The 22,970-nt window shown below is 48.4% G+C and overlaps 1 long non-coding RNA gene and 1 pseudogene across 2 annotated transcripts in view; one reads left to right on the forward strand and one right to left on the reverse strand.

Annotated features, from left to right (window-relative positions):
* Positions 1–4,014: 4,014 nt before the first annotated feature.
* On the reverse strand, positions 4,015–14,256 carry LOC135289052 (uncharacterized; annotated as a pseudogene).
* Positions 14,257–20,339: 6,083 nt separating this feature from the next.
* Positions 20,340–22,970, forward strand: part of LOC135289120 (uncharacterized) — a 29,661-nt gene continuing 27,030 nt past the window's right edge. For both annotated transcript variants that reach the window (XR_010351919.1, XR_010351918.1), the window contains exon 1: positions 20,340–20,535. This is a non-coding gene — a long non-coding RNA (uncharacterized LOC135289120). The remainder of the gene's footprint in view (positions 20,536–22,970) is intronic.

Here is a 22,970-nt window from a genome sequence, read left to right on the forward strand (position 1 = left end):
ATTTGTCTAGGAACACACAGGGACTCACTCCGGATCTTTGGCAAACCCACATGCCCGATGCGGATGGGACTACCCACTTTTTTCTCCTGTCGGGTTTGACTACTTTGGTGCACACGTTGCCTTCCCGCCTAGCTAGGGCTGCATTTCCAAAGCATCTCCCCCTCCCCGTGACCTGACTCAGGGTGATTCCTTTGCGGGGAGTGTCCCATCTGCATTGGTGAGGGGCGTCTGCTGAGGAATATGTGAAAGGGGTATCTAAGGCGACTCATTCGTAAAAGGGTGGTTTGACATCGTAACATAGCCAACAGGAATTGGTTAGGTTAGGGTTGGATTCGTTTAGGGATAGGAAGGTAGCTTCTAACATGCGAAGGATTGGGTCTGAATCCGACTTAGCTAAGCGATGTGTCTGAATGGTTCTCGCTAGGCCTGTCTGGGTATTCGCGACCCTTGTAGGTAAGGTTTTGGGGTAGGTCGTGTTTTTCCCTTTCTGCACGCTTTTGATTGCTTTGTTTGGTCCGACCGCTCGGGGTACTGACGGTATGAGCCTGATAATCTGCACGTTTACCCACTCGTTTGTCCCGTGAAGGACTACTGTCCACATTTTTCCGAAGGCCCAACTGGGGTCTCTGGGCTGCAAGACTGTCATGTTGTACCTAATACATTTCTGGATTTTTGGGAGTTTGTGGCTGTTTCGATGGGTGCTTTCGTGATGGAAGAGTGGTGTTTTGCAGCCTTTTGGCGCCCAAGTGAACTGTAAGAATCTGTCGGGTTCCTGTGGGTCCCACCCCGGCCCTGTCGGTCTGGTGTCTGTGACTATTGTTTCACAACCGTAGTGTCCGCAATATCCCCACCCCGGGCGATTACAGTAACTTTTTCCGGGGTTTAAGGCTGGGCACCAATAGGATAGGTATGTGTTTTTGGCGTATGGGGAATGAGGGTCTGGCTTTGGTCGTCCCGGGAACAGGTCTGTAATGCGAAGTATGAAGGATGGGGCGTCTGGTGTAATGACGTGTCTGAGCACCTTGTCATTGGTGAGGTGCCGTATGACCCACCTGAATGGCTGATGGGGATAGTACTGTGAGCTGGCTTGCCCCCTGGCAACTAGCCCCAGCAGCAACATTACCCAGAGATACCCTTGATGACTGGATCTCGCCCATGCCGGTCCTTCGGGTGCTGTCTGGCGGTTCGGTGGTCTGTCTCTCTCCTCCAGAACGCGAGTGTGCACGTCTCGCGGACGTCCCTCGATCATGTCCTGCAAACAGAGACTCGCCATTCTCATTAGCGTCACCCTGCTCCTTTTGGAGATCTGGTTTGATCGATTTAAGTGGACACCACCTGATTTCTCCGTCTTTTTTGACTGCTGCGTACCCTCGTCCCGTGAGCATTAACCTCCAACCCCGTTCCCATTCGCCTAGCTCGTTCCTTATTATTACTCGTGGACCCTCCTCCTGCATTCGAGTGGTCCAATGTTTTTGGACGGGACTGTTTGTCTCGTCCCCCCTGGGAAATTGATTGAGCGCTAACAGAGCTGTTGCTAGTATGCGTGCCTGCTCTCCTGGGGGAATGGAGTTGGCAAAGCCGTCTGCTTTTGCCAACACCTCTATTCTGGTTTTTAGGGTCTGATTTGCCCGCTCTACTATTGCCTGCCTGGTACTGTTGTAAGGGATACCTTGTACCAGGGTGATACCCCATTTTTTGGCGAATTCTTGCGCCTGCTTGGAAGTGAAATTCGACCCGTTATCTGTTTTGATTTGTCTGGGGACACCGAGCCATGCCATGGCTGTCAGCCAGTGCTGAATCGTGGCTTTTGAGTCCGTTTTGAGGTGCTGCGTGGCTACTATCGTTCCGCTGAAGGTGTCTACTGTCACTGCTAGCCACGCTCTTGGCTTCATCAGTTGGCACACGGTGAAGTCTGATTGCCAGATTTCTGAGGGCTTGAGGCCTCTTGGATTGACTCCGCTGGTCCACAGTGGTGACTTCTGGCAATGAGGACAGGTCGCCACTACGTGTTTCGCGTCTGCTGTTGAGATTTCGCATCTCTTTGCCAGTGCTTTTGCCCCGATGTGAAGCGATTCGTGCAGCTGACGCGCTTCTTGCAACGTCCAAACTCCTTTTGCTGCGGCGTCCGCTTTGTCGTTGCCGATCTGGAAGTAACCTTTGACTGGGTTGTGGCTGTTGATGTGTATGACGGATATGGTGCCCCGTCGTGAGGAGAGCGCTTCTTCCAGCATTTGGGCTGCTGCTGATGTTGACACCCCCGGTTCTGCCATGGCTAGGCAGAGTTTTGCCACGAATATGGAGTCTGTCACGATGTTGAGGTGTTCCTCTCGGAAGAGTCCGCACGCCAAGGCTACTGCCGCTGCCTCCAGTTGCTGCACTGACAGTGTTGGGTCACACGCTTTGATGCAATGCCATTGCTCTCCTGCCTGCCACACTGCCGTTGCGGTCGAGGTCATGGAGGAAGCGTCCGTGAAGACTGTTGGTCCTGGCTGCGGTCTGTCTCTGACCTTCGGTGGCATGTCTATGTCGACGATGGTCAGCAGCTGAGTCCAAGGCGGCTTGGCGGAGTAGGAGATTTCTCCTCCGAAGCCGGTGAGTGCAAGGGCTAGGTGCTCCGATATTGTTGTCGATTCCGTTGCCGGTTGCTTGCGAAGCGGAAGGTGGATCCTTGTTGGCTCCGTTCCTAGGCGTTTCAGGGCAAGTTTTCTGCCTTTTATGATGAGGTTCGCGATGCATTCCGTCCCTGGGGAGAACGCTCGAGCTGGTCTTCCGAGGACCACCCATTGGATCGGTCAGGACTTCTCGGTAGGTCCTTGGGCCAATGCTCCCACTCCTCCTTTCGGCGTGAAGTGGACGTACAAGTCCAGGGGCATAGCTGGGTTCCACCTGGCAAGCGTGCCAGTGGACATCTGGTGTTCGATGAAGTCGAGGGAGCTCTTTGCTTGCGGTGTCAGCTCCTTTGGTTCCCAGGGCTGCTTCCCTTTCAGGAGGTCGTGCAAAGGGTCCATGACCTCCGGAGGAACCAGGATGATGTTGCGAAGCCACTGCAGTGATCCTACCAGGCGCTGGACGTCGTGTAGTGTCTTGACGTCTCGGTTCACTCTCACCCTTGGAGGGGTCACGTAGGAGCTTGTGATCCCTACTCCCAGGAATGTCACGCAGGGTCCTTTCTTGATCTTTGCGGTCGCGATCTCGAAACCGTTGGCTCGCAGGGTTTCTGTGACTGTGGACACCAGGTGATCCACCTGGCTCGTTGATGGAGCTGCGATCAGGATGTCGTCCATGTATTGGATGATGGTTGCGGTGGGATAGGAGTGTCGAACTGGCGTCAGCGCTTTGTCCACGGAGATCTGGCATATAGTCGGACTGTCCACCAAACCTTGTGGTAGCACTCTCCACTGGAAGCGCAGATTTGGCCGCTTACCGTTCGGAAACACAACGGAAAAGGCGAATCGTTCTTTGTCCTCAGGGTGCAAGGGTATGGAAAAGAAACAGTCTTTGATGTCCAGCACTGCGCATGGCTGTCCCTCGGGTATGGCCGAGTTTGCGGGTATCAGGGTCTGAACTGGACCCTTGGGTTGAATTGTCTTATTCACTTCTCTTAGGTCGTGGATGAGGCGATAGCCTTCCCCTGACCTTTTGGGGATCATGAATACAGGGGTATTCCATGGGCTAGTGGTCGGTTCTATGTGACCCTTTTGTAACTCACGATCGACCAATTCTAATAAGGCTGCCACTCGAGGCTCAGATAGGGGCCACTGCTCGACCCATATGGGGTCTGATGATTTCCAAGTTATCTTGATTGGCAGCGCTGGGTGTATGGCAGTGGCCCTCATTATAAATTTGTGATCCTGACTCCTAACATAGCAAGGACGTCCCTTCCCAACAGGGGTGGAGAATTCTGCAGGATGTATGGATAGACTGCTACTGTTTTTTCTGGCCCCTCTTTTGTGTGAAGCGTTATAGCTACCAGCTGGGTGCTCTTCCACGCTCGGGATTGCCCCCCCACTCCGTTCACTGGTGGGACTTCTTTAATTTGCCAATGTCTGGGCCAACTTGCTAGGGGAAAAACCGTGCAGTCTGACCCCGTGTCCGCCCAAAACTGAAGCCCTATGACGTGGGGGTCTAGGCTGTTATAAAGGCGACATGCCGCCCACACCTTTGAAGGCTCCTTCCCTATTTTCATGGCCAAGGCCACCCAGGGGCCCCGTTCTGGGGCACTCCCTGCTGGCCCTGCGGCATCGGCGTGGTTTGTGGCTGTGGCGGATGCGAAAGTACCGCTGGTGGTGCTGGGCAGCTCTGCCATTGTATTGCTGGCAGGGGTGTGGTACTGACTGCTCCTTGTGATGGCATAGGGTACGAGGGTCCCCTGCCCCACCGGGGATTGGCATAGGTGGGCCGTCTCATATTCATTGCGGGAGGAGGCCGAATATGGCCCGTGTGGCTCCTCCCTCTCCCGTTTCCCCGGGGCCTAGACCTGCAATCCCTGGCCATGTGACCCTTCCTCCCACAGCTCCAGCAAATCTCCCCTGTGCGTGTCTGGAGCGATGGTGCTGCTAGAGGAGGTTGTGTCGGGTGAGGACAGCTTGCTGCAACATGGCCTGCCTGGCCACATTTAAAGCAAGCCATGACACTGGTTAGGGTATTGACGGCTGCCTGAATAGGTGTCAGCTGTTCCTCCCTTACCACGTGTTTTATCATTCCAGCTAGGTTGGTTCCGGCTGGCAGGGAACGCAGGATCTCTTTGGTGACTGAGTTACACTGCTGGCGAAGGCAGTCGGTCACCACTGATTCTATGGCTGCTACGGGTATTGTGGAGGAATCCAGGGCTGTTTTCAGCCGGTCTACGAAATGTGTGAAGCTTTCACTCTCTCCCTGTTGGATGGTAGACCAAGGTGCTGGTCTGGTTACCACCCCAGAGGCTGCCTTTATAGCCTGTCTGGCTGCCCTAGTTGTTGCTCTGACCTCCTCAGCTCGTAGCTGTGCTGCTTGCTGTTGTGGTGTAGCTACGTCGTCATGCCTCCCCAGCAACCTGGCTAAACTCGAGCCATGAAGTTGTTGCCCCTCGCCCGATGCCTGGGCTAAAGCTGTTGTGCAATTGTCTGTCCATTCTTGTTTAAATACAATCATACCCGCCGCGTCAAATATCATACGAGCGATTTGTCTAATGTCGAAGGGAAGTAAATCGTCATTGCTAAAAAGCCCGTCTATTAAAGTAGTAACCACTGCTGAGTTGATCCCTTTTTCTGAAATTGCTTTCGCTATTGTCTGAACCTCTTTTACATTTACTGGTGTATACGTTCGCTGCTGATTTCCCTGGGCCCCTGTAACTCTGACTGGGTAAGCATGAACGCTGGTCATATCCACCCAATCTGCACATGCTATCTTTATTTTGCCCCAGTCTGTAAGCTTATGTTGTGTTTGCTTCCCGGTTTTATTGAAAGCTTTATTCGGTTTCGCTTGAAACCGCGTTAATTCTGCCCTCTCGGCTTCCGAGTCACAGTCTGACTCGGTAAGCTCGGTTGAGCTGACTGAGGAGCTCTCACTTGTCTCCGAGCCGGAAGTTGAATGCCAGTACGCTTCCGGTCTGCTCTGCGTTTTCCCGCGGCTCCGCCCCCGCTCCTCCCCTCGGGGGTGGAATCGCGCCTCCCCTCGCGAGCGGTGTCGCTCTCGTTCCTCCCCTCTGGAGCGGTGTCGCTCCGCCTCTCGGGGGGGGCGCCGCTCTCGCCCCCCCGTGTGTTTCCTGCCCCCTGCGGGGCGGGGTCTCCCCCTTATACGGTGGCGCCGCTGGGCGCGGCTCCCGTTCGGGTGTCCGCCCCCCCGCACTGCCCCGCGCATGCGCGGTAGTGCTCCTTCTCGGCTCCGTGCCGTTCTCGCCGCTGGGCGGCTGGCCCCGCCCCTCTCCCGCGTGGCCCGCGCCATTTTCAAACCCGTATGGCGGCGGTGCGGCTCTGGCGCCGGGTCCGCCGGCCGCCGCCGGCACGGCGTTGCCGGATTCCGCGGCCGCGATACTCTCCGCGCGGCGCGCGTCCGCCATTAAACCTTCCCAGAACGAACGCGAGTCCTGTTCCGCCGTCAGCGTCCCCGAATCGGCGGTTCGCGGTGGGGGGAGGGGAGGGGGCAGCGGCTCCGCGACCCCGGCGGGCTCCTCGGGCGGGCCGGGGCCGGGCGCACTCCGCGGGGGGTTCAAGGGGTCCCGCAAGGTGGGCTGTGGGGTCGGGGAGTCCCGCGGGCACTGCGGAGGGGTCGGGGGGTCCCCCCGGGGCGCCGGGTGGTCGCGACCCGGGCTCGCGTCCGCGCGCGGGTTCGGGCGGGGAACGCCCGCCTCCCGCGTGTTGCCCCCCCCCCTCCGGGCTGTTTCCCGGGGCCGTTTGGGTCGCAGCCACGCTCCCGATTTTTGGGGTTGCTAACAGCATGGTCTTCGCTGCTTCCCATGCCTCCTGCTGTTCTGAGGCCTTTTTTAAAGCTTCCTCTGCTTTAGCCCACGCCTTAAGACATTTCCCACTGCCTGTAACCTTTAAATCCTCGGCTAAAGCGAGTGTACATCTCTCCCACACCTCTGAATTTAATATGTCTATGGGACGAGTTATCGTCCTTAGCTCTTGGAGCTTATTAATAGCAAGCTGAAAATGCTTGAAGTCACATCTAATACCCCATTGTAAATTAAAATAACTCACGACTCGGGCTACAGCTTCCATGAGGCTGAGGCGGTCCCCACGCGACTCGGGCCACGACTTCCACGAGACTGGCGGTCCTACACGACTCTGGTCACAACTTCTACAAGGTTGCGGCGGTCCTCGTAAAACTCAGGCCACAGCTTGTATGAGGCTATGGCGGTTCCAATTCAAACTCAGGCCACAGCTTCTATGAGGCTGTGGCGGTTCCGGAGGCGTCCCTCCTCGCTGTGGTGGAGTCCAGGACCCCCCGCAGCCGCTGGCCTTGTCCAGGAGACTCCCGATCCCGGGTTCTGTTTCTTTTGTGTTCCCGGGTTTCGGCACCACTTGTTGCCTTGCAGGCAAGGCGTAACGACCTGGTTCCAAGGAAACGCAGCACGACGGCCCAATGCTCTTGGCCGCTCGGGCTAAGGACACGCAGACATCAATGTGATAGACGGTCCAAAGGCCCTTTATTGGTTTTCTCCTCGGTATATATACCCTTGGTCCTTCCCCTACCTTTGGGGTCTGACTTTTACCTTATATGGTTAGTAAGGGGACTGGGTGGAGGCCGTGTTAGGTAGGGTTACAACATTCTTGGGGGGATTACAACATTCTTGGCCTCTTGTCCTGCGGCTATCCTTATCTCTGGGAGTCAGGTGAGGGAGGCCCTATCAGGTTTCCGTGACAGCCCGAAATCTTCCGACCGCCTGTCCCTATTCTCTCTGCCACAATGGGCACAGACACTATTTCTTGCACAGTAACTAAGTTGGCTTTTATATACTGGTGTGATATTACAGGTGTCTGATAGGAGAAGTCACATCCCTCAATTTTGACGAAGTTACAGACACATAAATTAAACTGAGTCTCATTCATGCTTAGATTGTCTATCATTACGGTGGGGCATGCTGTCCTGAGACAGACACAACCTTGTCCTATATATACAAGCAAAGTTGTCTGATTGCCTGAATGCGTTTCAAAGTGGCAGATGCTTTGGTCCGTGTCCAAACATGTGTCTTTATCACCTTCTATTGTCTCCTCACATATGTACCCCAGTTATTTTCTCATAGAACAGGGCTCTAGGTTGATGGTCTGCCACTCTCCTCTAATTTCTTGTGCCCACGTTCTATGTTCAGAAGGATATAACACAGTCCCTTCATGGTTTAATCCCGGGGAACTACTGGGTGAATTAAGCTCACTGATGCATTATGTATTGTTAAAACAAAGGCTGTTACTTTACTAGTCATAGGGTTATAAGTGAAGTTGACCACAGTCCACCAAGCTTGCCGTTCCCTTTCCATATTGGATGCGCTATCCCAAAAAATTTTGCCGAGTTCAGCAGGGAATATTCCCTCTCCACCCTCCCTGATGACTGCAGCAGCCACTGACTGCATCCATAGTTGTGCTTGAGTACACCCAAGAGCTAGTGAGACATTTTCACTGGCTGTGCCTAATGCATTAATTATTACCTCATGGTTCTGTTTTTCAGTGTTCTCCCATCTCCCATTCTGGTAATACTTTGGATAACTTCCAATGGTTGTCACCTAGTGCTAGTAGGGAGGATTGTAAAGGTTGCTGTAATTTAACTAAGTCACTCCCCACCATGGTTCATTTATTCATCAACACTTCTGAATCTATGGTGTTTAGCACTCCCAGTCCAGTCCCTAGCAGCCCAGTGATGTCTCCGATGTCTCCGTCTCTCTGGGGGTGCCTCCCAGTGAGCCCCAGCAAGCCCCTGGTCGGCAGACAACGGGGGGGGGGGGGGGGGGGGGGCAGACCCGAAGTGGCTGACAGCAGGGGGTGGAGGACACACTCTCTGGTGCCCCGAGGGTACAGAGGGCAGCTAGGCTAGTCACCTTTGCAGCAGAAGAGACGCTGGAGACATCGGTAGAGAATAAAAGGCCGACTCTCAGCAGGGGGCCAGTCCAAGGTTTATTCAGAGCTCCCCAGGGAGCCCCACACCTCAGTGGTGCACCTTGCTGAGAGTAAAACAAAAGGAATCTCAAGGTTACATTTAAAGGGGGGGAGGAAACCGAAGGTAGATACATTTGCTGACCAATAAAGACCCTTCAGGGATGAAACCTTAGGGATGGACATTTGGGATAGCGTATAAAATAATACTTAGTGGGCTGACCCCTGGCCTTGGACTAATCACTCGACAACTTAGACCAAAAGTTCTAGATAGAGAGGATGGGATGCTGAGTGACTGACAGAGAGCCAGGGCGGGGATTTGGCGATGATCTCAACACAGGAGAATGATTACGCAGGTAGAGGAAGGGGGTACAAAAAGGGGTACACCATTTGGGAAAAACAAGGGGATACAAAACCAAAACTATTACAAAGTATTACAAAGTATAAAAGCACACTACAACACAGTGAGATCCCTTTTACCACTAAAGTTAGAGGGCAGTCATTTTTGAAGCCAAGTGGTCGAGTCCATGAAAGGATTTCTGAGAAATGGGACACACTCTGGTCGGATGTCCGAAGCATTTACTTGTATTCCCATTTCTACTCGCTTCAGAGACCATTCTGGATTAACCAGCAGTCTCTGAATTCCTGTTTTCTTAATAGCATACGGCCCAATTCTAGTAATCATAGGATCTATAGGCTGGTCTTCTACTTCTGGAATAATTGGCCTTTGGGTAGTAACAGCTTTCTTTTGCGTTGGTGGGGTAGTTCTGGTCTTGTTCTTATGATATTCAGTACACACTTGAGTGATGTTAAAGTCAAGATCATACCTTCTTATTGCACACCCCTCTATTTTTAGTCTAAACTCAGGACACTTACTCAAACATTTGTCACAGCATTCAGAGCTAATCCGAATGAGTTTAATGGGTGGATGGTAAGCCTCATAGAACCCATCTTGCACAAAGGCATAGTTACATGCTCAAATATTTCTCCCTTCCCACAAATGTGCATTTGTGACATTTAGGATCTCATTTAGGGCCTTACGAGAGTGGGGATTGTAGGCCCTCCCTTGGCACCAGTATATTCCAGTTATGTTGTACTTGCTGACACGATCCGTCCTAAGGACATTATTCGTGAAGGTTCTTTTCACTGATCTCAGGGTGCAAAAACTGACACGACAAGGGGGTTTTGCAGTAAAAATCAAAACAAATGTACTTTTATTGAATAACCACAGTGAAATGTGTTAGGGAGAAGGGGAATGAAGAGAAGGGAAAGAATAAGGAAAAAGAGAGAGAAAGAAAAAGGAAAGAGGGGTATAGCTACCAGACGTGGGATGACGGGGTCCTTTGAAGTCCAGTCGACGAAGCCTGTTGCATGCACGTCAGTGGAGATCTCAAAAGCCCCTAGCTAACCCAGGGGTTTTTATTATTGAAAATTGCAAAGGGGGGATAGAACAGATACAATAGTTCATGATCTCAGCAGTGGGCGAGAGCCATTGTGGTTTTGGTCCAGTGGTCACTTGCAAACTTGCTCTGGTCACCTGGCCTTCCCCACACATGCCTCCCCCCACCCTTCAGTAGGGATTTCAGTCTGTCTTTTAGGGAAGAAGAGGGGTTTTTCCATATAGGGGTCACATGTCTCAGTCCTTTATGGGAGAACTTTCTCCAATCTCAGTCCATCTGTCACGGTGGTACGATGAAGGGGAATGGAGGGTCTTTTTGTGGTGACCCCCGAGAGGGTCATTCCAGAGAGAAAGTCCAGCCAAGTCAGGAGACGAGAAATTCCAGGATCAGCGTTGCTAAATGATGCAGGTGTAAAAGGGCACAGTGTCCCTCTCCTCATTCATCGAGTGCAGCGTCCCATAGGGTAGCAAACACACCTGTGGAAACACTAGCTTGGCCTGGTGGATGACAATTCAAGCAGGACCAAGATCCTAAAACAGGATCTTTTTCCTCAGTGGTCTTGGCTTTTCATGATGGTTGTGAGGCAAAGAATGAGGGCAATTTCGGACAGACACTCACACCTGCCTGGTATTGCATTGGCTCTTGTTACAACTATGGCAATGGCTATTGTTGCCAGGATTTTTAGTGAAAAAGCCTCTGCTAGGATTTTTCCTGTCCTGAGGAGCTGAGAGCCTCAGGAAAGAAATGTAAACAATAACTATCTGCTGCTGTGGAGTGCCACAGGTGAATCTTCCATTGGTCCATGTGGATTGTTTTCAATCAGTGACCAATCACAGCCACCTGTGCCAAGGCTGTGAGCAGTCACAGGATTTTTGTTATTGATTCCTGTTCTATTCTTGTCTTTGTAGCCTTCTGATCCCTTTCTCTCTGTTCTTTTAGTACAGTTGTAATGTAGCATTTTAGTATAATATATATCATAATAAATCAGCCTTCTGATCAAAATGGAGTCAAGCCTCGTGTCCTCGCACCAGGGGTCCAAGTCTAAGCAAGAGGCTATAATAATTACGACCTTCTCCATTATGTCCATGATTTCTGTAAGTCCATTTATTCACTGTTCCTGGTGAGCTTCAGCTTCAGTTCGTTGTCGCCTGGTGTCACTTTCCAGACTCCCTCAGGGACTTTCTTCACTCGGGAGTGATGGATCCAGACCTTCTGTTCTTTGATCTTGATTGCAATAAAGGTAGTGAGGAGGACCTGGAATGGTCCTTCCCACTGCGGTTCCAGGGTCTTTTCTGCAAAAGACTTAATATATACATAATCCCCAGGTTGTACATCATGTACTGGTCCATCTAATTCTCTGTTTTGAGCTCCAGCCACATATTTTTCAATTTCTCTCAGTTGTTTATTCAGGGCTACCATATACTTGTGTAGGGTTTCCTCCCCTACTTGTGTAGGTGTGGTTCCTTCTTGAACTGCATATAGTCTCCCATATAATATTTCAAAGGGGCTCAATATTTCTCTTGTCCTTGGTTTTGTTCGAATTCGCAATAATGCTAATGGAAGAGCCTGGGGCCATGGTAGGTTTGCCTCTTGTCCCAATCTCACAATTTGTTGCTTAATCAAGTGATTCATCTTTTCCACTTGACCACTCAGTTGAGGATGATATGTGGTATGCAGCTCCCAGTCTATCCCCAGGTGGTGGCTAATTTGTTGCACAATTTTGGAAACAAAATGCGGCCCTCTATCTGAGGATGTGGTGGCTGGAACCCCAAACCTCGGTATTATTTCTTGCAACAGTGCTATGGTTACCTCTCGTGCTTTAGCTGTCCTAGTAGGGAAAGCTTCTGGACAACCTGAAAAGGTATCAGTCAATACCAAGAGGTAACGATATCCCCCCTTCCTGGGTAATTCTGTGAAATAGATTTGCCACTGTTGCCCAGGTCCACAACCTTTCCCAATTTGTCCAACTTTAGGCTTTGGGATGTTTTTATGATTAGTTCGGAGGCAAAGACTACACTGACGAGTTACCTGTATTACTGTGCCCTGTAGTTTCCTGGCCATAATTTTTCCTTTCAGATGGTTATACGGGGCATCCACTCCCCAATGTGTTTTTTCATGTTCCTTTTGCACTAATGACCACAGAAAACAGGAAGGCACTACAATTTTCCCTTCCTCTGTTACAGCCCATCCTTCTTGTTTATAATTTGCTTTTTCTGCCTTAATAAGTTTCTTATCCTTTTTATTGTATACTGGCTTACCTTCAATGAAAATTTTTCCATCTGGGATCAATGTTGCCTCCACTGTCTCCTCAAATACCTCACCTTTGGCTGCGTCTTTTGCCTCTCTGTCTGCCAGCATGTTCCCTTCTTCCAATTCAGAGCTCACTTTTTGGTGTGCCTTAATGTGCATGATGGCTACCGTCTCAGGTAGTTGTACTGCATCTAGTAGTCTCAGTATCTCTTGTGCATGTTTAATATTCTTCCCTTGCAAATTCAACAGTCCCCTCTCTCTCCAAATGGCTCTATGTGCATGAACCACCCCAAATGCATACCTTGAGTCCGTGTAGATGTTAATCTCTTTTCTTTTTGCCAGCTCTAAGGCTCGAGTTAAGGTGATTATTTCAGCCTTCTGTGCAGAGGTGTTTGTTGATAAAAGTCCAGACTCTATTACCTCTCTGCTTGTGGTAACCGCATATCCAGCATGCCTTTTTCCACTGATGACATAGCTGCTTCCATCAGTAAACCAGGTCTCAGCATCTTCAAGTGGGATGTCCTTCAGATCCAGGCAGCTGGAGCAGGTGGCTTCAGTGATCTCCAGACAGTCATGGATCACTGGTTCTCCCATACTCCTGCTGAGAAAGGAAGCTGGATTCACAGTGTTAGTTACCACAATTTCAACATCATCTTGTTCTACTAGTATAGCTTGGTACTTCAGAAACCTCTGTGGGGAGAGCTAATATGTCCCCCTTTTGCCTCAAGGACTACAGACACCTTGTGGGATACCAGCACAGTCATTTTCTGGCCCAGGGTGAATTTGTGTGCTTCCTGGATGTTCACTGCCACTGCTGCAACAGCTCTGAGACACCCTGGCCATCCTTTAGCTGCCGTGTCCAGCTGTTTGGAGAGATAGGCCACTGCTCTCCGATACGGGCCTAAGTTCTGTGCTAATATTCCCAGGGCAATCCCTTGTTTTTTGTGGGAAAACAGGAAAAATGGTTTACTCACGTCTGGAAGTCCTAAAGCCGGAGCTGACATGAGGGCCTTCTTTAGTTGGTTGAAGGCTTGGGTTGCTTCTTTTGTCCACTGAACATCTCTGCTCCCTTCCGTGATCAGGGCATATAGAGGTTTAACAAGTAACCCATAGTTATAAATCCATAGCCTGCACCACCCTGTCATGCCTAAAATGGTTGTCAGTTCCTTCACTGTCTGAGGTCTCGGGGTCTGGCATATTGCTTCTTTGCGATCCTGCCCCAAGGTCCTTTGACCAGCACTCACTTCATAACCCAGGTAAATGACTGTTTGCCTCATCATCTGGGCTTTCTTCTGGGATACTCGATACCTCTGCAGGCCCAAAAAGTTTAGGAGGCTTACCGTCCAGTCCACGCATGTCTCCTGGGTCTGGGTGGCTCTTAGGAGGTCATCCACATACTGGAGCAACTGCCCTTCTCATGGTGGAGGTTCCCAAGACTCTAAATCCTTGGCAAGTTGCTCCCCAAATATAGTGGGGGAGTTCTTGTATCCCTGTGGTAATACAGACCATGTGAGCTGGTTCCTTTGTCCAGTTTTGGGGTTCTCCCATTCAAATGCAAAAATTTTCTGGCTGGCTTCGTGGAGAGGGAGGCAAAAGAAGGAATCCTTCAAATCTAAAACAGTAAACCAGGTTAGTTCAGGTGTTAAACGAGTTAATAAGGTATAAGGGTTAGCAACTACTGGATACAAATCTTCAGTTACTTTGTTAACAGCCCGTAGATCTTGTACTAACCTGTATGACCCATCAGGCTTCTTTACTGGCAAAATGGGTGTATTGAAATCAGACTGACACTTTCTTAACAGTCCTATTTGCAAAAGGTTTTCTATGATTGGGCTAGTCCCTTCTCTGTCTTCCTTCTTTAGGGGGTATTTTTTAACCCTTACTGGTCGTTCCCCTTCCTTGAGCTTAATTTGTATGGGCAATGCATTCTTTGCTTTCCCTGGTATATTAGAAGCCCATACCCCAGGGAATACTTGATCCATTATTTTCTTGAAGTTTTTCTCTTCTTCACTTACAATTTCAATTTCTTTGGTTATTAACATTTGGCTTAACAGCTCCACATATTGTTGGTCCTTTACCTCCAAACTAATTTCTCTGTTTTTAAATATTATTTTTGCATCCAGCTTCTCTGGTAGATCCCTGCCCAAAAGTGCAGATGGAGCATTAGGCATATATAAAAACAGGTGAATCCCCTATTGCTTTCCCAATTTATACTTTAATGGTTTGCAAAAATATGCTCTTTCAGATTGACCAGTAGCCCCCTTTACCATAACATCATCATTTGTTAGAGGTATTAGGGCCTTATTCAACACTGAAAATGTTGCCCCTGTGTCCACTAAAAATTCCACTTCCTTTTCTTTGTTCCCCGGTTTAACTATAACCAGAGGGTCCCCTAGGGTAGGGCCCTCTGCTCCTCCTCAGTCCTCCTTCACATAAGCAACCACCCTTTCTCCCCCCCCTATTGCCTTTCCTCTGTTCATCAACCCCTTCTTCGTTCTGGGCACTGTTTTTTCCAGTGTCCAAATTTCTTGCAAAATGCACATTGATCCTTTCCCAGTCGGGGTGGTCCTTGTCTCGGCGGGTCTTGCTCACGTTTCTCCTTTTCTCCCTCCCTTACTACTGCTACTAATTTCTTCATCTCTTGTTTATATCCTTCCTCCTGATTACTAAAGACTCTCCAAGTCTCAGCTATTTGGGCCCCGGATCTTCTGAAGTTTCCACTTGATATCTCCTGTGGATTGTCCTAAAAATAAATTTATTAGTTGTTGTATTCCTTCATCCGATCCAGAGTCCAGGGTGGTATATCGCCGCATTGCGTCCCGCAGGCGATCTAAAAATTCAGAAGGTCTTTGAGAGGGACCTTGTTTTACAGCATATAAGGCTGACCAATTTATGGTTTTAGGAATTGCTTGTTCTAGTCCTTTCACTATAAAGTCTTGGTATCTTTTACGTTGTGCTAATTCATTGGGTTCATTGGGATCCCACATTGGATCCTGAAGAGGAAATATGTCTTTGATATCCTCTTGTGCTGGTGCGCAAGCATCTTCATCTAAATCCTTGGCTACCTTCAAAACCAACTGCTTCTCTCTTTCTGTTAAGGCATCAAGTAGTAACTGCATGTCTGCCCAATCAAGTAAATGCTGCTTAACCATAAACTTTACCTTTTTAGGAGCCCCTATTGGGTCATTCTGATAACCCTTAGCAGTCTTTTCCCAAGCCTCCAAATCCACAGAGAAAAAGGGGACTGTAATCATCCTTGGTTCCCCATTAGAGGTTATAGCCTGCCTTAACGGTGCTTGTATGACTCCTTTAGTTTGCTTTGTAGTTGTTTGTGGTGGTGGGTTCATTCTGGTTTGCCTTCTGGTCCTTGATGCTATCGGACCTTGTGGGGAAGACTTAGGACTTGGTTCAGATTCATCCCATTCACTATCACTACTAGGCAATGGTGGGTAAAGCCTCAATGGTTCCCTTGATTCAGGAGTTAGTGGGGAAACCCCTACCTCAATTACTGTTTTTCCCAGTGCAGATGAACCATAAGATAAGTTAGGGGAGGCTAAAGTTGGTGAGGGTTCCGATTTTACTCATTCCTCTACCCTCCCTCCTTCCGGTTTCTAGGGGGTGGTAAAAGTGCCTCTGCTGTCTCTTGTTCTAAAATCTTTGTTGGATACACTTTACTTGGGTGCGAGCATCTTTGATTTATTGAGCATGTGCTACAACACCGTTTGAGCTTTTCCCTGTTAGATTTATTATCCTTTTCAAGAGCCAGTACCAGTGGATCAGATGGTGGCCTAATCCCACAATCCCTTTGCCACTCAGGGTGATTTCGAAGACTGAAAAACATACCAGCATAAGTCACTTCTTGCCACTTCTGTTCACGTGTAAGGAAAAGCATTAACTGTAATAGAGTCTCATAGTCCAGTGTACCATTTGCTGGCCACTTCACTCCTCCATCAAGTCTATAAAGTGGCCACCACTGCATGGAAAATTTGACAAGTTCCCTTTTAGTTTCACTACCACCATAGCCCACCAGCTCCTTCCAGTGTGTTAAGATACACCCTAAAGGACTTCCTCTGGGAATCTCTTTGCTCTCATTTGCCCCCATGTTTAGGATTTTCTTTTTCACAATGTCTTTTGATCTTATCCCAGTTCTTAAGTTTCACTTGGAATTCCCTTGGTACAAAAATATACTGGCCACACTCAACTCTAAGAATTTCCACTGGTTTCTTTAAGGTTCCCAAAACCCCATTTTCCAACAACTCAAATATTTTACTGCTATCCTGTACCTCTTGACCAGTTGCCAACAAAATTTGTATAGCTATCTGGGTAGCCTTTTGTTCCTTTGTATAACAGAGAGCACAAATTCCAGTCTTAGGTATTAGCCACCTATACCCTTGCCGGACCCACAAGTCCTGACAGACTGCACACCGAAACACAATCCACGGATTACAGCAGCACTCTTTCCTTGGGCAGGGGAATACCCCTGAACCAGGCTCTCAATTCCTGTGCCTCCTGCTCATATAGTTGTGCTAGCAAATAAAAGGGATAAAATAGCTTATTAATTAATTTTCTTCTTTTCTCTAAAAAAGAAAGGGTTAGCAGTCCTCCAAAAGCAGGGTTCGGAGAAGCAGCTGTTATGGAAAAAACTTGTAGTTATACAAAAAGGGGGGGGGGGGGAACTCCTTTTCATTCAATCTAAAGAAACCACACAATGTAGTTAGGCACTCCACCCAAGTTGCAGGTTATTAATAATTTATTAAATCAGGTCCTCTGTTATGCTTTGCTCCGGGTATATTACTATTAAAATACGTTTAAAAATTGTAAGCAACTTTTAATACACTGTAGTGAGTGTGCAGCTGAGAGCAAAGCGTATCTCTTGTCGTGCTGTAACCAAAGGAGAGATGGAAACCTTGCAAAGTATCAGTCGACCTTCAGCAGAAATTTCACAATTCCACACTGCACCAAGAGCTGTGTGAATCACTACTATAGCCCCTTCCGAAGCTTTTAGGATTGCTGACCAAATTTCTCTCATCCTTTGATCGAAAATATTACAGAACACAGAGGTCAGCTGCATATCTCGGCACCAAAGAAGTCTCTTGGCTACCTCTGCCAGCACTAGTTCTGGGCTCTCTGTTTTCTGCATGCAACCAAAGCTGCTAAACTGAATTTCTCTTTTCTCGCAGAGACCTGACTCCTAACACTAATAGTTTAGGCTCACAAAAAAGAAACAGCCAGGGGTTTTTCACGACCCCAAACACACTCAACAAAAGTTTTAACAAGGTCCTGCTGAAAATCACACAAACTTCGGACGGAGAACAGCACAAATCCCTCCACAAGAAGTGGGGGGATTAAACTACCAACAGTTTAAAATATTACCACACACTCTAGCAACTGCAAACCTCACATCCAAATAAAATTATCGAAACATGCACTCGCCAAACTCTCGGGGTTTTACAGGGAGTTAAAAAGACGTATCCCAAGGCTACAAAGTCTGGACTCCTCTCCAGTTACTTGGGAGACAAATTACTCCCCGATCACCGGGACTGTGTCAGGAATAGTTTTGGGCTTTCCACTCTCTCTTTTAACTACAAAGTAAACAAATTTAACTCACACAAAGCCTTTTTCACCTGACAATACATCAAATAAAATTTTACAGCCAAAAACACATGCTATCCAGGCTCACACACAGCCTAATTCCCCTCTAACACGTATTCTAAGCACAATACAAACACTTTAAATCAGTCCACTCTCCCAAACAAAAGTGTCAGTGTCCCTCCGAAAGCAGGCAGGGATTTCAAAAACCTTTTACAACTTTAAGCTTACAAAACTCCCAAAAACACTTACAAAGGTCAATAACACACACCAAATCACACAAATTATAATGCTTACAACACAAAATCTCACAAACCACAACAAATACGGTGCATCTACAACCTAAACACACAAAATCACAAAACCACCAAACAAACATGGATCCGATTACAATACACACACACAGCGCTTGGGGCCACAACCAGGATTGTCTGCGACCCACAACAGGACCCTTCGCGTCCCAAAAATTCAGACTAGCCACCCAGATTATGAATCACTGAGGTGCACCTTTAAACTAAAAACTGAAACCAGAGACACCCCTGCTCCAATCCAAATTCACAACACCACAGCTGTCATCTCCACTACAAGACACGGACTACCAGATCCCTGGGTCCCCACTACGGGATAAGGGTTACCAGACCACTGAGGTGGGACGTCTCCCGCATCCTATTAACTGCTTATATAATAAGGTACCTTTCCCCAAATGTAAACATAACTTTTTTTCTGTAGTTCCAGCATGTTCTGGTCTTTCCCCGGGTAGTCAGCGGGATCACAGGATCCCCCTTCCCAGAAATTCCTGGGTGGATGCCCAGAGGAGTCTCAGACCCCCACTGGCCCCACGGCCAGAGAGAGCAGTAGTCCTGCTGTGGTCACCAAAATGATTTATTAAAAAATATGGATATTGATCTAGTACGGATATCCAACTGTGACGGACAAAAACTCTCTAACAGTTTAAAGTTAGAAAGTGTATGTTTATTGTGACGCTGGGCAGCATGCGGGATAACTCCCAAATACACACCACAATTTACAGGTGATTACAGAGTCCTTTTATCTATACAAGTATCAAATACCCAAAATACAAATGCATAACTTTGGTACATCCCATTCCCCGCGTATGCTAATTAGTTCAAAAGCTATTAAGCATGCGTAGTTTGTTCCTTGAAATGTGTCGGTGGTCCCTTTCAAGGGGAGGGGTCCCAAAATGAGGATGTAAATGAAGTCTTCCTCATTCTGACCTTTCTACCTTTTCAATGCAAATGTGACAAATGAACCCTTGGTAGAACTCCTACTCCCTGTCTTCAGTTGGTTTCAGAACAGAGGAGGCCCACAATTGTCTTATGTTCCTAAAAGCTATTTATCAGTTTCTATATTCTTCATTATAAATGCAGTTAAGCAAACATTATGTTGACAAGCAATCAATTATTAGTTAACTACTAACTCTTAACTTCATCAGGGTCTACCCATTTATTTTAATTAACTCAAATAAAGCTTATCTCTAACTAAAATCTTAGCTCCTCTAAAATCTCTAAATTCCTTAAAGTTTATGTCTCGAAATGAGTCCCCGGATAAGACAATGATAGGTTGGATTTGAACTCAAACCGGGGACCCCAGTCAATCCCATTCAATCCTGAATGCAGACATCTAGTTGGCCAGTAAGCTGGTCAGTGTTGAGACCTCAACCAATCGTGTGTTCAAGCACGGGAATTTTGAACCCCCTCTAAAAGGGGGCATCCATGAATAAATGTTGGCTGTTGTTGCATGATCTTGGCATGTTCAGTCGCGTTCCTGTCTCCAAAACTGCAACAAATGGAACAAGTGGTGAACTCCAGATGTGATGCAACAGCTGCTGTGGGAAGAGTAGGGAGACAGAGGGCGGAGTGTAGAGCTTTCCTGCAGCGTAGAGGGCTGCCTAAAAATATGGATAAAGATTTGCACCCTCCTTTTACAGGAATGGGGGGTAGAATATGAAGAGCAGGCTTTATTAGCCTTGCTGATGTGGACTAAGAACCACGGGTAAGACACAACTAAAGAAGCCTCCCTTGATATAAAAACTTGGGAGCGGACTGGGAGATTCATAACCAAAGCAGCCTTCACAGGTGATGAAGCCACCATAAAAGTTACAAAACCCTGGTGGCTCATTTTGGGCTTGTTGAGGCAGTTAAAAACTGAGAAGTGCAGCGAGGATGGGGCACTGGACACGCTGGAGGAGTGGATGGGCGAGACGGCCGCTTCACACTGCCACGCTATGCTGAAGAGGTGCCCTGCTGAGTGGCGGAGCCATGGCAGGTGGCAGAGCCATGGCTGTGCCAGGCTGCACTGCCCCCCTGCTGCCTGCACTGCTCACGCCAGAGCTGTCCTCTGTTGCCATGGAAACACTCGGAATGCCTCTGCACATGGCTGATTGGCTTGGCTCCAAAACCACTCCCGTGGTCCCACCTCCGCCTGGCATGCCCACTCACCACTGCAACTTGTGGGCGGACAACAGAGATGCGTCATCATGGATACCCGGAACTCAAGCCACCATCATACCTGGAAGTATGGATGGGATGCAGAATCCCAGAAGTACGGCACCATGCACTCTGCTGCAGCTGCTGCCGAGAATGGGACAGCCACAGGGACACATACCAACAAGGAACTTCAGCGACACCTGTGGAGAGAACCTGAGCCACTGCCTTTTTGTCGAACCCTAAGAGAATGCCACCGCTGTGCTGCCAGCATCTAGGCTCAATCCGGTCAGTGTCTGGCAACAGGTAAAGCAAGCTGTGGTTGCACGTGGGGATTTCAAAGGAGCAGACAAAATTGACATGCCCATGCCAGGTGGCTGGGAGCCTGGGGAGAGGGCAGTTGAAATTTACCCAGTGCTGAGAGGCAGCAGAACCATGCCCAATAAATATACACCTTTTCAATGGCCAGTTCTTTCTGAATTGCACCAGCTCATTGTAAAGTATAGCCTGGGGTCTCCTGCAGTAGCAAACATGCTGCAATTTCTAACTGCAGAAGAAATAATTCCTTTTGATATTAAGCAGCTAGCTAAATTGATATATACCCCAGTTCAGTATACAGTTTTCGAGTCCACCTGGTGACGTAGTGCAGAGCAGCAGGAATTACGAAACTTAAAGAATTTTGCAACAAGATCCACACTTTGGGGCAAGGGTTTCTCAGCTCCTAGGATTTCCACCGGTGGGGGACCTACAACTTCAAGCAAGGTTACACCCATTGGTGCTGGCACAAGTAAAAGATTTGGGGATACAGGCATTGTTCAAAGTGGCAAACATGGCTAACCTGACCCAGAGATATTCAAAGATTTAACAAGGTGTTATAGAGCCATACCTGAAATTTATAGAAAGACTTCAGTATGCCATGGAAAAACAAATAGTAAATACTGAGGCCAGAAATCAATTAATTTTACAATTGGTAGGTAAGGGACAATGCTAATGAAGATCGCAGAAAAATCATAGAACTGTTGCCAAATGAAAATCCATCTTTACATGACATGATAAATGCCTGTGCCAAAGTTGGATCTGAATCCCATAGCATGCCTTTGTTAGCAGATTCTATTACAGCTGTGTCCTGGTTTAGGGCAAATTTTGGAAGAAACCTCCGAATTGGGGTCCTCCAGAAAGCAAATCCAAGTGGCTCCTCCCCCAACTGGTTCAGGAAAATATTTCCTTGGAGATAAGTGGAAAAAAACCTGTTTATTTAACAGGCAAAGCATGCACCAGCACAAAAATTATCAATATTAAACAATAAAACCTCTCACCGCTCCAAAGAGATGACAAACTCAGAAAGTCCCTGTCATGGGCTGCAGCTTGGCTCACTCAGTCTCTTATCAGTCCCTCCGCCGCTGGGAAATGCCATGGCCCAGACCAGGTCCCGATGGGCCACAGGTGTGAACCTCCGGTGCTCTTCTGGGTTTCCAGTCCAGAGCAGGTTCAAACAGTTCCAAGAGAAATAAAAAAACCACAGTCCAGGGAACTTCTCTGCCTCAGCTAGCTAAAAGCTAACTAAAAAGCAAAGGAGAACTCTGTCTCTCTGTCCGTTCCCGAGATAACACAGTCCAGGAGCAGGAATGTGGAAGAGTGAGTGCAGTTTCTGAAAACAAACTGCATGCTTCTTCTCTCTCCCCCCCCCCCCCCCCCCCTTCATTCTCAGAACCAGTCTTAAAGGTGCAAAACTTATTTCTGGGCTAAACAGACAAATGGGGATACAATTCAGCATCATAAAGTCACCCCAGGACAAGCTGCTGTAAGGCTGACATCCCATTGCTAAAGATGTGGACAACAAGGTCACATGAAAGCAAACTGTCCCCACAAGCCCATTCCACTGGGGACATTTCAAGGACAGAGGAATATAGATGTCACTGTGAACTGCAACCAATGTGGGAGATCCGGACAAGTGACCAGACTATGCAAATCCAAATTCCATATTACTGGACAACTTCTTAAGGACCAGGGAAATGAGCGACTGAGTGCAAGGGGGAGACGTGTGACAATACAAGTATCTTCCTGCCCTCCTGTGCAAGCTTATGTGACCAGCTCACAGGAAGGACAAGAGGATCATTTGGAATAGATGTTTCCACCTCAATCCCAACAACTATAAGCACATTAAAAGTACATAAGGTCCCTCTGAAGGTCCAGCGGCCCATAGGGAAAGGACTGAGTGCACTGCTGATCGGTAGATCCAATGCCACTCTACAAGGTATTTTTGTGCATCCACGTGTTATAGACTTTGATTTTACAGGACAAATACATGCTTTGGTATCAACCCCTACTCCACCTGCGACTATCCCTGCTAAAACCAGAATTGCTCAACTCATTACTTTTAAGTCTTCTGTCTCTAGAACAGAAACTAGGGTGAGAGGACACCAAGGCTTTGGATCAACAGGAGAGCCCCAGGTGTACCGGACTCAGGTCATATGTGATCAAAGACCTAATATCATTTGTACCATCATGATGCCTTGGGCAAGTCCCTCACAGATAGAGGTCAGTGGAATGATCGATACGGGGCAGACATCACCATCATTTCTGCCAATATTTGGCCTCCATCATGGCCTACCATGCCTGTGGGATCTGCCATTGCTGGTCTCAGAGGGACCACACAGAGCTGCTTGAGTAGCAAACCTGTGTTGGTCAAAAATCCTGAGGGTCAGACAGCTATGATTCAGCCA

Source organism: Passer domesticus, chromosome W (genome assembly GCF_036417665.1).
Source record: "Passer domesticus isolate bPasDom1 chromosome W, bPasDom1.hap1, whole genome shotgun sequence".
Lineage (NCBI taxonomy): Eukaryota > Metazoa > Chordata > Aves > Passeriformes > Passeridae > Passer > Passer domesticus.